General features: G+C 38.2%; 2 non-coding genes across 2 annotated transcripts; both read left to right on the top strand.

Annotated features, from left to right (window-relative positions):
* Window positions 1-768: 768 nt before the first annotated feature.
* Window positions 769-875, top strand: LOC141722424 (small nucleolar RNA R71). The gene has a single exon (XR_012575443.1). It is a non-coding gene; the product is annotated as a small nucleolar RNA R71 (small nucleolar RNA).
* A 7086-nt stretch (window positions 876-7961) lies between these two features.
* Window positions 7962-8068, top strand: LOC141722825 (small nucleolar RNA R71). The gene has a single exon (XR_012575825.1). It is a non-coding gene; the product is annotated as a small nucleolar RNA R71 (small nucleolar RNA).
* The last annotated feature ends 5848 nt before the right edge of the window (window positions 8069-13916 follow it).

The raw sequence follows: 13916 nt of genomic DNA, 5'->3' as shown, positions 1-13916 counted from the left end.
GACCTTAAGGTAATAGCCTTGACTTGCTCTTTAGCTTCCTTCCTTCCTGATACTTCCGTGTCACTGGGAAGAGTGCCAGGTTGATGATTGAGCACTGCATTGGCTAATTGACCGATTTGATTTTCCAAGGTCTTGATAGAAACCGCCTGACTCTTGCACAACAGCTTAAGTTCCTCAAAATCAGCACTAGTAGGTGCAGCTGCACTTCCCTGTTGAGGATATGATTGTCTTGTAGCATACTGCTGTGGTTGCTGGAATCCAGGTGGGTTAAACTGTTTACTCACTCCTTGTTGATATGGTGGCTGAATAGCATTCTGATTATTTCCCCAGCTGAAATTTGGATGATTTCTGTTGTTAGGATGATAGGTTGCTGGCACAGGCTGTTGTTGTCGCTGATAATTATTCACATACTGAACAGATTCATTGACAAGAGAACACTGATCCGTAGCATGAGAACCTGCACAAAGCTCACAAACCATAGCTATTTGATTAACTCCATACGTAGCCAAAGAATCAACCTTCATTGATAGCGCTTGGAGCTGGGCTGCAATAGCGGTGGCTGCATCAACTTCCAGAATACCTGCTACCTTGCCTGATGTCATCCTCTGAGTTGGGTTTTGATGCTCATTTGCAGCCATCGTCTCAATAAGATTGTACGCCTCAGTATAGCTTTTAGCCCATAAGGCGCCTCCAGCTGCTGCATCAAGCATGGGCCGAGATTGAGCCCCCAAACCATTATAAAAACCAGTGATTACCATCCAATCCGGCATTCCATGATGTGGACATTTTCTCAACATTTCCTTGTAGCGTTCCCAAGCCTCGCACATAGATTCTGTAGGTTGCTGCGCAAACTGAGTGAGAGCACTCCTCATAGCAGCAGTCTTTGCCATTGGATAAAACTTCACCAGAAACTTTTGCGCAAGATCTTGCCACGTAATGATTGACCCAGCTGGTTCAGAATGTAACCAGTCTTTAGCCTTATCCCTCAGTGAGAATGGGAAAAGCCTCAACTTGATAGCCTCATCAGTCACGCCATTATACTTAAAAGTGCTGCAGATCTCGACAAAATTCCTTATGTGCATGTTGGGGTCTTCAATTGCCGCTCCTCCAAAAGAAACAGAATTCTGCACCATCTGAATAGTGCCCGGCTTGATTTCAAAGGTGTTGGCTTGAATAACCGGATGAAGGATGCTTGACTGAATGTCATCAATTTTAGGCCAAGAAAAATCCATAAGAGCTGGATCAGCTTGAACAATATGATCTCCCATGTTTACTGGTTCTTTCTGCTCAGTTCCTGAATCCGAATCCTCAAAATCTAACTTCTCCGGTGTATCAAGAACTTCGTCTTTCTCCTCAGCTGTATCTAAGGTCCTCTTGCGAGCACGAGAACGAGTTTGCATAAACGCACTAAAGTACCTGAAACACAACCGAAAAGAGTAATTAACTACTACGTCCTAATCACTGAGTCCTAATGACCAATGATGGTAAGTACATAAACTAAACAACTACGCCGAGTCCCCGGCAGCGGCGCCAAAAACTTGTTAGGGCGAAATTACGCACTAATATTCACGCAAGTATACGCGTTCGCAAGTAATATAGAATACTTTCTAATACGTTCCCTCAGAGACTCAGACTAAGTTATTGTCTAATTTAACTCACTCACCAATGTAAGATTACTTCTCAATGTTAAGATAATAACACTTAAAATTGTTGATTAAATATTAACTATAATTAACTACTTAATTAACCACTTAACTAACACTGCAATTTATCAATAATAAAACACTCATGAGATCACAACTTCATTATTACTTCCTTCTATAGCCATAGTTATTACCTTTAGCATGTGACAGTGATGATATTAATCGAATAACACGAAACTGATAAAAGCCAACTTTTATTGTACTAATACCATTCTACCAAGCATCCACAATTAAGATAGAAGTTGAATAGTCATCAATTATGTTGAGTTCCTATATGTCTACAGAAATTGACAACACAACGATTTAAGCACAAGTTATTCCTTTTGATTACATAGGGCAAATAAAACTGTTAGAGTTACCCACTAATCATGCACAACGTACATGAACCTATGCTAGCATGGCAAGTTCTAAATCTCAAGATCCACTGTCGCTTCACAGGAGATTAACACCCTATCTTATATGTTCGCGACGCACATAAGACGAATACGCACAACCAATACTAGATATCATGCAATCATCACACACTAAAGTATTAAACAATTAACTAAAGAATTACATAATAAATCCGTTGCAACCCCACGATCACGATTAGCCCATAATAGAACTTATCGCCATCATGGGTTCATATGAAATCATGATAAACGAACACAAGAAAATAACAACTAAACTAATTATATTAAAACAGAGTACGTCACAAGAGTAAATAAGTCAAAGCAAGAAAACTAGCATCCAACGTTACAACGAAACAAGAATCACAAGAATATATGCTTCCTCTTCGTTGCTGTGTGCTAAATCGGTCTTCTTCCCTATCTCCTTCGCTTCTTGCAAAACACAATCTAAAACATAATCCCCTCTTAATACTCTGTGAAAAACGTCTCAAATCTACTTATATAATAGTCCCATAAAACTCAGATTACATAGAAGTTGGAAGCCAAACAGAAGTAGAAGTCTAAAACAATATATTATTTTCCCCGACCCTGCGCGGCCGCTCAGCATTTCTGCGCGGGCGCGCAAGGCTGCTGTGCGGCCGCTCAGCATTGCTGTGCGGGCGCGCAGGACCCTACTGGAAAATTTCCAGGTTTGCTCCGTTTCTTCGCCGTAATCTGCCCGTTCTTTTCCTCTCGCAATGGTGAACACATGCCAAGGCTTATTCTTGATGATTCCTCCTCCGAAATGCAACTAATACCCTGAAATGCATAAACACTAGAAAAACGCATCAAATACACAAAATACTTGATTTCAAGACACCAATTTAAGCCATTTTAAGACGTTCTAAGTGGTATAAAATGCCACTTATCACTAGGACAGCGCGGGCATGCTTAGTCTCTGGAAAACCGGCGCGGGCACGCGCTAGATCAGCGCAGGCGCGCTTGGCTACTGGAAAAACGGCGCGCGCGGCGCGCCCAACTTCTATAGCTGGCCCTGAATTTTTTTCTTTTTCTGATTTTTTTTGTGTTTTTCCATTTTCGTCTTGCTTCCTCTACCTACTAATGTACAACATACTTAGATTGCCTCCCAAGAAGCGCTTGTTTCACATTGCTAGCTCGATGTAGAACCTTGAGCTCAAACGGACAATAGAATGGCACTAACCACCTCGCGGTTTTCCGTGTCACCATAGTAATGCTTCAACCTCTGACCATTTACCTTGAATGGTTGGCCCGAATTATTCTCAAAAATTTCCACCGCTCCATGTGGAAATAGTCTTGACAATAAACGACCCTGACCATCTTGACTTCAACTTCCCCAGAAAAAGTCGGAGACGAGAGTTGAATAAAAGAACTTGTTGCCCCGACACAAATGATTAGAGCACTAAACCTCGATCGTGCCACCTCTTGACTTTCTTCTTATACATTTTGTTGTTCTCATAAGCTTGAAGTCGAAATTTGTTGACTTCATTCAATTGAAGCATCCTCTTCTTTACGGCCGCATCCAAGTCAAGATTCAATTTCTTCAAAGCCCAATAAGCCTTATGCTCGAGCTCCACATGCAAATGACACACCTTACCATAGACCAACTAAAATGGCGACATTCCCAATGGGGTCTTTTATGCTGTTCTATCCACCCAAACAGCTTCATCAAGCTTCAAAGACCAATCTTTCCTTGATGGACACACGACCTTCTCCAAAATGCGTTTGATCTCTCTGTTAGACACCTCAGCTTGACCATTTGTCTGAGGATGATAAGCAGTAGCAATGCGATGATTCACATTATACTTTTTCATTATAGCAGTGAACTTGCGATTGCAAAAATGCAACCCCTCATCACTGATTATGACTCTTGGAGTTCAAAACCCTATGAATATCTGTTTGTGAAGAAAATTAAGAACCACTTTCGCATCGTTAGTTGGCAACGCCTTAACTTCCACCCATTTTGACACATAATCAACCGCCAATAAGATATACTGATTGTTATAAGATGAGACAAATGGCCCCATAAAGTCAATTCCCCAAACATCGAAGTCTTCGACCTCGAGAAGCACATTAAGAGGCATATCATCCCTCTGGGACATATTACCCACACTTTGACATCGATCACATTTCAAAACGAACTGGTGAGTATCTTTAAACAATGTCGGCCAAAAGAAACCTGCTTGAAGAACACGAGCTGTTGTCTTTTCTCCACCATAATGTCCTCCATAAGCCGTTGAGTGGTAATCTCGCAAGATCCCCCCCGTTTCGCTGTAAGGAATACATCTCCTGATGATTTGGTCAGCTCCTTGACGAAAAAGAAATGGCTCATCCCACATATACCACTTCACTTCATGTAGAAACTTCTTCCGTTGAGCACAAGATAAATCGGGAGGCATGATATTACTCACCAGGTAGTTCACAATGTCTACAAACCATGGTTCTTCTTCTTGCACTCCAAACAACTGCTCGTCAGGAAAAGACTCATTTATCAATGTATTATCCAATGAAGTAGCATTAGGATTTTCCAAGCGCGAGAGATGATCAACGACTTGATTTTCAGTCCCCTTTCTATCCTTGATCTCTAGTTTAAATTCTTGAAGCAAAAGAACCCATCTAATCAATCTATGCTTCGAGTCCTTCTTTGAGACGAGATATCGAATTACAGCGTGATCAGTGAAAACTGTCCATTAGTTCCAAGTAGATAAGATCGAAATTTCTCAAAACCGTAGAAAATAGCCAAAAGCTCTTTTTCCGTAGTAGTATAATTCAGCTGAACACCATTAAGAGTCTTATTAGCATAGTAGACCACATGAAATATGTTGTTCTTCCTCTTTCCAAGAACTACTCAAATTGCATAGTCACTTGCATCGCATATCATCTCAAAAGGTCCATTCCAATCAGGTGTAGTTATGACTGATGCCATGATTAAACTCTTCTTCAAAGTCTCAAAAGCTGTAAGGCACTCGTCATCAAACTTGAAAGGGACATCTTTCTCTAGAAAACTGCACAACGGCTTTGAAATCTTAGAGAAGTCTTTGATGAAATGCCTATAGAAACCCGCATGACCAAGAAAACTGTTAATTCCCTTAACAGAAATAGGTGGATGCAGATTCTCAATGACCCCCACCTTGGCTTTGTCCACCTCAGGACCCTTATTAGAAACTTTATGCCCCAGAATAATGCCTTGTTATACCATAAAGTGACATTTCTCCCAATTAAGAACCAGATTGGTCTCAACACACCTTTTGAGAATGTGTCCAAGATTTTGCAAGCATTCATCCAAAGAATCGCAAAATACAGAGAAGTCGTCCATGAACACCTCCACATTCTGGCCAATCATATCAGAAAAATGGCCATCATACATCTCTCAAATGTGGCTGACGTACCACACAGACCAAAGGAAACTCGTCTAAAGGAGAAAGTACCAAATGGACAAGTGAAGATAGTTTTTTCCTGATCTTATGGAGCGATACAAATCTTATTATAACCCGAATAGCCGTCCAGCAGATAGTAGTACTCATGACCAGCCAATCTATCAAGCATTTGGTCAATAAAGGGCAAAGAGAGGTGATCCTTCCTAGTGGATTTGTTCAGCTTCCTGTAGTCCATGCAAACTCTCCACCCCGTAACTGTTCGTGTAGGAATAAGCTCATTCTTCTCATTTGCTACCATAGTAATACCACCTTTCTTTAGCACACATTGAACCGGGCTTTCCCATGAACTGTCAGATATTGGATAGATGATTCCTGCATCTAGCCACTTAAGAATTTCCTTCTTCACTACTTCCTTCATGATTGGATTAAAGCGTCTTTGTTGCTCGACCGTAGGCTTGCTACCTTCCTCTAACAGAATTTTATGCATACAATAATAAAGGCTGATTCCTTTTATATCTGCTATAGTCCATCCAATTGCCAATTTGAACTCTCTCAGAATCCTCAGAAGCTTTTCCTCATCACTACCTGAAAGGTCAGATGCGATAATAACGGGCAAAGTAGATGCATCACCTAAAAACACATACCTCAAATGCTCAGGTAAAGGCTTAGGCTCAAGAGTGGGAGCTTCCTCAATAGATGGCTTAAGGCGTTTAGGAGTTTTGTTCAATTCCTCCATTCCAAGAGATTCAAAAGGCATATATGTCTTCCTCTTCCAGGGAGAAGCATTCAAATACTGCAATTGTTCTTCACCTTCGTCATCTTCATTATCTGAATTTCCCAATAAGGCTTTCTTTAAGGCATTGGACCTTAGCAATCGATCAAGTTCTGAAGTAACTACAGAATCGACCAACTCCACCTTTAAGCACTCCTCATTTTCCGTAGGAAATTTCATAGCATTGAACACATTAAAAGTTACATCCTGATCCAGTACTCGCATCGTGAGCTCACCCTTCTGCACATCTCTCAAGGTTCGGCCAGTCGCCAAGAAAGGTCTTCCCAAGATTATGGGAATCTTCTTATCCTCCTCAAAATCAAGAATTATGAAATCAGCAGGGAAGATGAGTTTATCAACCTTTATCAAGACATCCTCTACAATACCATGCAGATATATAATAGAACGGTCGACTAACTATAAGGTCATATAAGTCGGTTTTGGATTAGGTAAATCCAACTGCTTGAAGATTGATAATGGCATCAGATTGATGCTAGCTCCCAAGTCACATAAGCATCTGTCAAAAGACACTTTTCCAATAGTACACGGAATAGTGAAGCTTCCTGGATCCTTAAGCTTCGGAGGCAACTTCTGTTGTAGCACAACATTGCATTCCTCCTTAAGAGCGACTGTCTCTAAATCATCTAGCTTCACTTTCCGAGAGAGAATACCTTTCGTAAACTTTGCATAACTAGACATCTGCTCAAGCCTCAGCGAAAGGTATGTTGATATGAAGTTTCTTGAACACCTCCAAAAACTTCTCAAATTGCTTGTCCAGCTTTTTCTTCTACAGCCGTTTAGGAAAAGGCGGTGGAGGATAAATCTGTTTCTCCCCTGTATTACCCTCATAAGGAGTGTGCTTAATAGTAGTCTTCCTTGGTTCCACTTCTACTTTCGGCTGCTCTACTTCTTTCTCAGCCTCTGCTTCTTTAGTCAACACTTGAGTTTGTTCGGGATTCACAACCTTTCCATACCTTAAAGTGATTTCCTTTACCTGCTCCTTAGCTTCCCTCTTTCCTGGCACTTCAGTGTCACTAGGTAGTGTACCAGGCTAATGATTAAGCAAGGCATTGGCAATTTGCCCAATTTGATTTTCCAAGGTCTTGATAGAAATGGCTTGACTCTTGCACATAAGTTTCAACTCCTATAATTAAGATTTTTCATTGGCTTGTTGCAGCTGGAGTTGTTGTCTTGGTGCATATTGCGGTTGCTAAAAACCAGGGGGATTCTACTGCTTAGCTGGATACTGCTGATAAGGCTGTTGAACCGCATTCTGAGTGTTGCTCCAACTGGGGTGATAAGTGGCTGGCACAGGTTGCTGCGAACGCTGAAAGTTGCTCACGAATTGAGCTGATTCACTAGAAATTGCGCACTAATCAGTCTCATGGGCATCAGCGTAAAGCTCATAGACACTAGCGATTTGATTAACTCCATAATTAGCTAAAGTGTCCACCTTCATCGTCAGAGCCTTAAGTTGGGCAGCTATAGCAATTGCTGCATCCAACTCCAAAATTCCTACTACCTTTCCTTGAGTCAGTCTCTGGGAAGGATTCCGGTACTCATTAGCAGCCATCAGTTCAATCAGTTTATAAGCTTATCGTAGCTTTTAGCCCACAAGGCTCCTCTTGATGCTACATTAAGCATGTGTCTAGAAGTAGCACCCAATCCATTGTAGAAATAGTTAATAATCATCCAATCAGGCATGCCATGGTGTGGGCACTTCCTTAAAATCTCCTTATATCGATCACACGCCTCACACAGAGATTCCCCAGTTTGCTGAGCAAACTGAGTAAGAGCATTCCTGATTGCAGCGGTCTTTGCCATTTGGAAGAATTTATTTAGAAACTTTTGAGCCAGATCTTCCCAAGTGGTGATAGACCCTGCTGGTAGAGAATTTAACCAACACTTAGCCTTGTTCCTCAAAGAGAATGGAAAGAGTTGCAGCTTGATAGCATCTTCAGTCACATCATTGAATTTGACAGTGTCGCAGATTTTGATGAAATCCCTGATGTGCATGTTGGGGTCTTCAGTAGGAGAACCCCCAAACTGAACTGAGTTCTGTATCATCTAAATCGTGCTTGACAGAATCTCAAAAGTATTAGCCCTGATAGCTGGCCTGATGATGTTTGACTGAATGTCATTAATCTTAGGATGAGAATAGTCCATCAAAGCCTTAGGATTTTATGCTTGATCACCTATCTCTACTAAAGCTGGCTCCTCGACTTTTTCTTCTTCTTCTACCTTCTTTTATTCCTCAAAAACTTCCCTTCGAACCACCACAAGTTCTTCCTCGGCGTTATCCAGTGTTCTCTTATGAGTACGCAAACGCGTATGCATACACCCTCACTAGAGTACCTGAAATAAGACAAGGAAACAAATAAGTAACAATGTCCGACTCAATGAACTTTAACGACCACTAATGGAAAGCACATAAATTATAAATTAACACTGCAGTCCCTGGCAGCGGCGCCAAAAAATTTTTAGTCGCTAAACACGAGCTAATAATACACGTAAGTATACGAGCTCACAAGTAATATAGAATCTTTTCTAGTTCGTTCCCGCAGAGACTGGCTTGGTTTAACTAACTACTTCATGCACTTAAGCAACAATGTATGGTTATTATTCAATGCTAAGATGATAACATTTTGGGTTGTTTATACTACGAATTAAACTAATCATTATAACTAAGAGAGTAAAGAGAGTTGTATATTATATGAGACAAATATGGGATTCTAACTTCATTAAATACTTCATTCAATAGCCCTATTGTTCTTAACCTTAGCATGCAATGGTGATGACACTAATCAGACAACACGAAACTGATAAACGCCAACTTTCATTGCACGAGTACCATAATACCAGACATCCACAAAAGAGATAGAAGCTGAATATACACCAATTATATTGATACCCTATATGTCTATAGAATTTGACAACATAACTGTTTAAGCACAAGTTATCTATCTTGATTACATAGGGCAAGTAAGATGGGTAAAATTACCTACGAATCATGCATAACAAATACATGAACCTATGATAGCATGGCAAATTCTAAATCTTTAAATTCACTTTCGCTTCATTAAGAATTAACATAGTATCTTATAAGTTCGCGACGCTCATAAGACGAATACGCACAACCAACACTAGGTTATCATACAATCACCACACACTAAGGCATTAAAATAATTTAACTAAAGAAATTCATAAGTAAATCCGTTAGAACCCCATAATAACGTTTAGCTTATAATCGGACTCATCATCAATGTGGGTTCCGATGAATGCATGGTATAATAAATGTAGTCTTTATAACAAATAAATAAAACCAAGTACAAAACAAGATTAAGGTTCACAAATAAGAAAACTAGCATCCAAGTTACAACTTAAAATAAAGATTCACAAGTAAAAACAAGATCTTCTTCGTCTTCGTTGAATCGTGCTAATACGGTCTTCTTACGGCTCTCCTTGATATGTCTCTAGCTTGTTATATTATTAAAAACGACCTAGAGTTGTTTATATAGCAGCCCCATGCAGTGTAGAATTCTTTCTCTCAAAAACCAAGTAGAAACAGGATTCTGCCATCCCGACACGGCGCGGGCGTGCGGGCACGCTGGCTTTCTGTACTTTGGGCGCGGGCGCGCGCTTGATTAGCGCGGGCACGCTGGGCTCCTGCCAGAACTTGACTTCTTTATTTTTCTTGCAGATTTGAGCCAGTTTTCAACGTGCTTTTATTCCAACACCACCTTGACACCAAATTAGCACAAAAATAATGCTAATTCACCTGATTACCTAGATAATGCCCGAAATGCAAAAACCCTCGAAAACACGTTAAAACATTTAATAACTTGAGTACAAATGCATCAATTTAAAGCTTATTAGAGCATTATAAAGTGTCATAAATGCCACTCAACAGGATGTATAGCTCATTAATTATAATTTCAGGATTCTTCTAAGATTCGAGTTGGATATCATTAGAGTTTCGAGGACTTAGAAATTGAGTAGATAGACTTTTGGACTTCCGTTAGCTGCGCTTTTGTAATAGTCATCCTTTTAATAGAATTTTGGATTAATTATTATATTGTATTTTAGTTTTGTTTTAGAATTAACAGTCCGGAAGTGCGGGTAGTTACAATTGAGTGTGTGCTCATACCAGTTTAGCTGGTCCTGCTCGTGTTCATTTAGAATAACAGGTTCATGAATGTTGTGAAGTTCAAAATCTAAATTTTTTTGATTGATTATTAGCATATGTGGGGATGCCACCTAATCTGAAAATTAAAATGATGATAATTATATTGGCCCCGTTAAATGTTGTTGGTCTAGGATATTTGTGCGGCTAGTTTATGACCGACCGATTGAGTTTTTTTTTAATCAGGGCTGTCAAACAGATAACTCGGATACATATGTGCCTATCCATATATATATCCGAAAATATCGGATTCGGATACGGATAATATTTGCTTTATTTGGATACATATTGTTGGGTTTCGAGCCATAAAACGCAGAATAAACAATATTTAAAAAATGTAAAAACAAGAAAAATCGAAACCCATCCCAGGATCCATGCAAAATGACAATATTTAATTCGTGGTTAAGATGTTTACATTAAGAAGCTTTACAATTTCGGTTGTCTAATGGAGGTCCAAGCTTTCAACAATCACCACGTATCCCATCACGAAATGATCTACGCCTTCAAGGTATCCACACGAATGATCGAACGGAGGATGAGCGTGTACTAGCACTCGTAAATCAGAAGCCCCAGTTTCCCTCTCTCTCACTTCCTCTCTCTCAAGATGCCAGGGTTTGTGTTTTATCTTATAAAAACGTAAAACCCTAGTTGAGGCTTAATAAGATTTATATAGGCAAGAGAAAAAGACTTCTAACCCTAAACTAATTTAGAGTTTTAATAAATCCGAAAATCCTAGTTATAATTAATTAAGTCTTACTTAATCATCCAATAACTCAATTTTGGATTAATAGTAAATTCGAATTTCTTATTTATTTATTAATTAAGTCTTTCTTAATTAATAATAAATAATTCAAATTACTAAGGGTAGCAGCTGCGGGTGACCTACGATAAAAAATAATAATTCGAATTACTTACATTTAATTTAAATTAAATCATCCCCCAATCATTCTTTGTGTGAACCTTTAGGTTATTATTACATTGGCAATAATTTTAAATCTAATTTAAAATCGTAAACAATGAGCAGCATCTAGTAATACATCATTACTGCCCAAGTAATAATAATTAAGTTGGTGATCGATTAAACCTTTCCTGAATAATGTACAATGTAATTTAATCCATTTAACGATATATTATAGATTAGAGTAAAGGCGTGTTATGTGTCATCCTCTTCATGGTTTAATCCAAGTTTGCCTGATCAATGAGTAGACTATCATTTCAAATCAACATTTGAGTGCGATGCCACATATTTCATAGTCTAGCTCACACAAGAAGCCAATAATATCTCTCCAAAATTAGGAGGGTTAAATCCTTTCTAGATCATTCATATTTCTCACATGATTTCTAATATACTCTAAGTCCACTTTTATCATTACCCAGTCAAATGTAACTTTTGATGAAATCAAAGTATATCAATCATCGTATAGAAATATAATGATTTCAAGTCGAAGGACCATTACATCATTATCACTGTGAGAATTACTTATGACACAACAGACATGTAGAATCTCACATTGGGTCTATCCAGTACCATGTATATTTACATCTTCCTGTGTTTTTGACTTTAGTATCACTATACCTATGATCAATGAGATGTGATCATCAGTCAACAAGCACACTAGTGTCAATGCATTATTATTGTTCCTTAATAATAATACTTGGCCAGGGATATTTGGGAATATCGATACTATTCACAAAATCTCATTTCCAAGCCACGTACTTAGAGATATAGAATGCATATCATTTTCCAAAGACAATTATTAGTCTAATATCTATATCGCAGTAAATTAAGACATAATAAATTATAAAAAGAATTATCAATATAAAATAAACATTAATAATCCAAATATCATAAATAAAACATAATAGTGTTGTCTCTATGGCACAAACACTAACACATATAATATTTATTTTTTCTCAGATATGAATGCAAAGGATGGATGTCGGATCTTTCAGATTTTGTTGACAACCCTATTTTAATCTATCACACTACTTTACAAAAAATATTTTGAACAATTTTAAATCCAATTATTTTTTTAAGAAATAAGTAAAAATACATGTTTTTCATTCATCGTCTAAGGCTACTACACTAGTGATGGAAGAAGAAGTTGAAAGTGAAGATGTTGAAGGAGATGAAAATGAGGATATGGGAGATGAAGGTAATAATGAAGTTATTAAATTGAAAGGTGAAAATGAAGATGTGGGAGAGGAAAAGTTATTAAATTGAAAGGTGAAAATGAAGATGTGGGAGAGGAAGGTGAAAATGAAGATGTGGGAGATGAATATGTTAACTTGAGTGAGAATGAAAATACCAATGAGAATAAAGTTCATGGAAGAATTAAACACATTGTTAGGAATAGAGTTTTGAGGGTCAAAGACAAATAAAAGATAAGTTTAGAGTAATGTAATAATGAAACTAGTAATAAGTCTATGTATGAGGCTAGAGATGAGAGTTCAAATGAGAGTTCAAGTGTGGGGGGATGTTAATGATAATTGTAGTGATGAAGAGTATGCCGACATGAAGAAAATAGGAGAAAAAATTAGGTTGAAGCAAGAGCAAATTACAAATGAGACCAGTCAATTCATTAAGGACACTCCGGTGGGATTTAAAAATACAGAGGGGGTATTTAATGACAATAATTCAACAGGAAGCGGGTTAATATATGGGATATATAGTGAAGAAGAAAGTGATGTGGATGAGAACTAAGCATATGCAGGCCCAAGTGAAATAAAAAATAAAAGGGTAAATCAACCATTTAACCCTTTTACACCTGGTAAAGACATCAAGTGGAGGTATGGCTTATTTTTGGGAGTAAACAAGAATTAAAAAATGTTGTGAGGAAATATTCTATTACTGGTAGACCACTGAGATATGTTGCCGATGAGAAACACAAGAGCCATATCATGTGTGCTGATGGTTGCCCCTTTCAAGAATATTTGGAGGTGAGATCTTGAGAAGTAATAAGTAGAACATTGTTAAGATTTGTACCACTAGAGTAAATGAAAGAGATCCTCTCCATTTCCAAATGATGTTTGTTTGTTATGTCCAACTAAAGAATACATAGAGGGAATGTTGCAGACCTATCCTTGGGTTAGATGACTGCTTCTTGAAAGTTGTTTATGGTGGATAACTTATATGAGCTATAAGAAGAGATAAAATAACTCTATATTTCCAGTGGCTATGGCTGTTGTTGAAACTGAGAGTTATGTTACTAGGAAATGGTTTTTAATGCTATTAAGTGATGATCTTTGACTTGAAGCTGGATATGCTTACACCTTCATCTTTGACCAGCATGAGGTATATTCAATTTCTCATGTTAAATGATTTTTTACAGGTTAAATATGTTCTAATGGAATCATAACTATAGGGGCTACTAAAAGCTATGAAATAATTACTTGCACATGTTGTGCGTAGGAACTACATTAAACACACACACACACATATATGTATATATATGCCAATTTGTAGAACAATCA

Source organism: Apium graveolens, chromosome 4 (assembly GCF_009905375.1).
Source record: "Apium graveolens cultivar Ventura chromosome 4, ASM990537v1, whole genome shotgun sequence".
NCBI classification, from domain to species: Eukaryota; Viridiplantae; Streptophyta; class Magnoliopsida; order Apiales; family Apiaceae; genus Apium; species Apium graveolens.
This window is presented reverse-complemented; position numbering and strand designations above follow the sequence as displayed.